This window comes from Calonectris borealis, chromosome 4, assembly GCF_964195595.1.
Source record: "Calonectris borealis chromosome 4, bCalBor7.hap1.2, whole genome shotgun sequence".
NCBI lineage: Eukaryota > Metazoa > Chordata > Aves > Procellariiformes > Procellariidae > Calonectris > Calonectris borealis.
The window spans coordinates 48,762,020-48,767,135 of NC_134315.1; positions in this window are offsets into that span (position 1 = coordinate 48,762,020).

Below are 5,116 nucleotides of genomic sequence, written 5' to 3' on the forward strand. Positions count from 1 at the left end.
AATTTTAATGATGTCAGACTTCTTGTCCCTTGGGGCCGGGAGGCTGCGGGACATTGTCCAAGTCTTTAACCCAAGGTCCTGCGTCCGCCTCTCTGGTCATCCTGCCGGTGGAAGCAGCTGGAGTCCTGACACTTCTCAAACGCGCAGGTGATAATCTGAGAAGCGTTCTTCCTCTCTCTGTGAAATGTGCCATCACATTGAAGGCCTGAGTTACTGCTCAGCACTATAACAGCTGTTGGCTTTTCCTGACAGCATTAATACAGTATTAGACATAGAGATGTTTCGACAGGGAGAGATGTTTAATGAAATTGCAGGTCTGCGAGGTTTCTATCAAAGGTGTTTATTCAACCAGAGCTCACATCTGCAAGACTTTAAAAAAAGAATTTATCTATATACAAAAGACACCAGTAGCTTGAGTCATTTGCACACAGAATGACTCCACTTGACTTGAAAAGGTTTGCATTTTCCGACTCCCCTTACAGGAAGTCTAATCTGCTGTCACCAACACATACAAGCTTTGTCTGTTTGAGAAGTTCATTGTCTGTTACTATGACCCAGCACAACACTGAGACAGCTGTGTCTCATTCCTGTGTGTTCCAATGCTTTTCCTTAAAATCACATTGAGTACTACTAACAAAAAAAGGCAGCTTAAAAAAATAAAGTTTAAAATAACTTTAAAAAAGAAAGGAGCCTTTTTTTTTTCCTTTTTTTTTCTTTTTCTCTTTGGATATCTACCTCCATCTGCTGCTTCTAAGTCTAATGCTCAGGAATAAATTCACCAGTCAAGAATACATGTATTCTTCATAAACTGCTATATAAATTAAGTTGTCATGAATTTATTCATCTTAATCAACCCCTTCTTTTGCCCCAGTCTTTTCCTTCAATATTTATGTTTACTCCTATATATATTAAATCTATGAAATTCAAGTTCCCTGGTAATGTGCCTGAGAGCAAGAATCTACTAAGTGAAGCTTGCATACCTCCTTATCCTGATAGCATCTTCTTTACTTGCAAATCAGGATCAAGATGTAAAAGTGAGAGGATGAATTTGAACATGGAATTCTACCTGATTTCCATGACAGCACATTTTATGGGTATTACTGTGTTCAATGCATTATGAATGCATTATTGCAAACTTAGCTGCTCTCTTCTGGAAACATGGTAGGAAACCACTGAATATAGTTCTGTAAAATAAGAAATGTTTTGTTTTCGTATCATTAGACTTTCTATAGGAATGAATGATGAAGAAAAGGTCAAGCTAAATTTTAAGCTGATGTTTCAATCTGACAGCTCTTCTTTCTTGTGGTTCCAGTTATTTATTTTGTAATCTATTGGAATATAACCCCTTTTCTCTATGCAGTGGGGACCAAGCTGCTGTGATAATCGCTGAATAATGACAGTTTCTTTTAAGAAAAATAAAAAAGAAGAAATGTATATTTTTATCCTGAAAAAAGGTTTTGCTATGTAAATAAAGTTAATAAATATGTAAATTCAGTCATCTAATTAAAGACTATATCATGGTCCAAATGCAAAAGGAAAGCGGGGGGCGGAAGATACAGAAGCATCCTCAGTTTTGGTATTTCCTTGATCTTATCTGCTTAGCTGTTCAAACTGAGCATTAGCTTAGCCATTGTTTTTTGTTTAGGAAAAAAAAATCAGATGGTCAGGAAATATACCTAAATCTGTCTTTCCAGAAGTGACTGAGAGGTACAAAAAGATATTTTTAGAAGGAGCAATGCAAGTCCTTCAGCTCTTGCAGGAGCAGCTGTGGAATTATCCAGGGATACTGGATTTACTCAAAATAATATAGGTGAGAAGAACAAAAGGCTGAAGTACTATTGCGTATTTCTCTGCAGTGGTGGGTGGCTGGTTTTGCAGTTACTCCAGAGCCATTTTAAGCTGGTTTGGGCACCTTTGGGCCTCTGAGTGGCTGAGGTGGGACAGCATGCATTGCGGACTACAAACAAACAAAGGAACCCACCCATTTTTTTCTGTGCTTAGGCTATATATATATATTTTGGCAGGACAGGCATAGCCCTGCAAAATATGGCACATCGTAATACATTATTTCATATGAACTGGGAGGAAAATATGAGAAGATTAATGTCTGTGCTTAAAAATGTCTGGGAGAGTGACCCACAGGTAGAAGATCGCCTTGTTGTTTAAAATTGAAGAAGCTACTTGACCTGTTGACTATGTTACTCTGCTAACCCAATATGTACGCAAAATCCAAGAGCCAGATGCACTCCTAGCTAGATGTCTAATTCCCGTTGATGTCAAGAACAGGAACAGTCATTTATGAGCTGAGGCCCTTGCAACCAACACCAAAAATCACTTTCTACAGGAATGTACATCAACTTGGGCATTTTGTCATGCCATTAAGTCTCCTTTCAAATACAACTTTCAACTTTGAGAAGGAATACCAAAGCAAGCAGAATACCATTTCTCACCAGTAAGGGATTTTGTAATATTTTGACTTAAGATGACTTACAGTACACGATGGTAGAAATTTCAGTCTGTGTGTCATTTGTTCAGAGGAAATCGTGAATCCAATCTTACAAACTCTAGCCACACGAATAAAATAAACCACTTTTGGAAGTTATTTATATGCATATGAGCTAGCCGTGCAAAAAACTCATCATACCTGACTGCTTTCTGAATGTAATGTCCTTCTTGCCGATTGGAATTACATTGCACTGTGATGCTTGTTTTAAAAAGCAGAGATTAACATGTGTTTGGGCAGCAGAATTAAATGTTGCCTCTAAGTTTATTTTAGCCAAATTAATATAATTGCTGGGATTATTTAGAGTATTCTTCTCAATCCTCCATGTATACTTGAGAAAGAAGGAGCAACTTCCCCTTCAAAAGTACATTTCCTTGTCCAGTTCATACATATTCACCAGTTATTAATTAAAAAGCAGATGTTAATGCTCATTTTCATGCCATAAAATCTTCTGCTTTTTCTTTTCAATAAGCCTCCTTTTTTTTTTTTTTTTTGTTAAACAAGACTCTTAAAAACCATTACATTTATACTCAGAGCCCTACATTCATATTTAGACATAAATCCCATTCACCTCAGTGGGTCTCGACGGGATTTTTTCCCGAGGTAAGACTAGAAGATGCAGACCTGATGTTCATGCGTTTTGACAAAAACATCTTCACACATTTTGAGTTCTTCAGTGCTGACAGTATTGATCTTTTTTTTTTTCACATCCTACCAACTCAGTGCATTGAATATTTAATAATACAGGTGATATTAGGCCCCATTGTTTGACTCATGTAGATAACATAATAATTGAAACCAAATCTTTGTCCTTCTATATAGTGTATGCAAGGGTGGAAAATTGATCTAAATGAATAAAATGTCTTTCAAAAAATCCCACATACGTCAGTGGTAATGTAAAAGAAGCTTGAATAAAGTGGACAGTAAAAAAAAAAAGGAACCAATTTTTTAATTTTAAAATATTTTGCTGCCACCTTCTGGAATTTAATAAAATGGGCATCTCAAATGTTTGTAACATGGACATAATTTAGCCTTCAACAGGAATTGCTAATGTTATTACAGAGAAAGAATACATACATTTCATCTTTATTACTTTTTAAATTCTAAACAAGTATGACCAACTTCATGTTCCACAGAGAGATGGAATAGCACAGATTCAAATTTAAGGCTTTTATATGTGAATACAATAGAAAAAAAAATACTGTGCCTCAAGCATAACTCTCAACAAATGGCATCAATAATCAGTGGATCAAGCATTATTTGGTCATAAAGAAATATAGATAAACAAAGCAAGGACCTGCTCACAGATGATACATAAATATCAATAATCATTCACAATTAATTGTTCGTTTAAACCCAAGGTTGCTCGTTAGAACTCGGGGCCTCTTTCCCCCAGGTGTGTTGTGGCCTTTGTGTAGTGCTCTGCTTTTAAAATATAACTCTACATAAATAAACAAGAGGCAAACAAGTCCTAAGGCTTTGGGCTCTGTCCTACATATTCTCTCCCTGTTTCTGTCAGAGAGATTTTCTTCTGCACAACATGTAAAAATGTAAGGCGTTTTGGGGAAGATTAATATATGCAAATATAACACCAGTACAGAGAGTATGTCAGCAGTTCTTTATTATCACTAAGACAACTGAAGCACTAATCTTATTTTAGAAAAGGAGCGATCACAAGCATTTAAACTGGAGGAAGAACAGAGTTGTCCGTATCTGTACGCGGTCCTGAAGTCGACAGTTTTCTTTTGATGCACGAGATCAACATTCCCAGAGCAGCCTGGGGTCTGGTCGCCTCCATGACGGCTCGCAGAGGGGACAGACGATCTCTAGGACAGCCAGCTCCGCAGGGACGTGTGCTGCTGGGCAAGGTGCCTGGTCAGCCGGGGGTTGGTGCTTGCCAGGGGCGTTGCACAAACACCTCTCAGGGAAAAGGGAGTATTAGGAGACGTAGCACCAGGTGATTTACTTTTACGCCACTTCATTCCTCTCTAAAATTTCATTCAGATTAATGCACAGGTGCCATGAGATTTTTTTTCTAGAGAGCACTGAAATGAGTTTGTTCCTAATGGAAAGCGTTGCCTGTGTCAGCACTTAAGTCCTAAGTGGGAAGTTTTGGACAATTACCTAACCATAAGAGCGGGGTTGATGAACCTGTGTCACTCCTGTCTCCTACTGCGGTGGCATGTCCTGAGTGGCATATACGAACATCTATCTCGTGGTAACAGCTGTGTGGGTTATATGTAGGATATGGGCATAGATAATAAAACCTGTCGACTTCAGCCGGCTTCTGCAGAGCACGGGTGAAGTCTGACTTGGGCCCAGGTGAGAAAGGTGCTCAGCGTTGACAGAAGGCCCCGATGTTGACGCACAGATGTGCCCGTCCGCTGCCGTACCCTAACGCCTGTGCCTGTAGCTATGGAAAACGGAGGCCTCGAGGCTTGGGGTGAGAGGCGGGAGTCCAGCGCTGTAAAACTCGAGGTCGGAGTGCAACGACTGCCGCCGCCCCCAGCCTGCAGCCGCGGCAGCTCCCGCCCGCCGGCACCGCCCGCCCGCCACCCGGCCTCTCCTGCGCAGCGGCGTTGCCAGGCGGCGGGCGGGGCGGCGGCCGGGCCG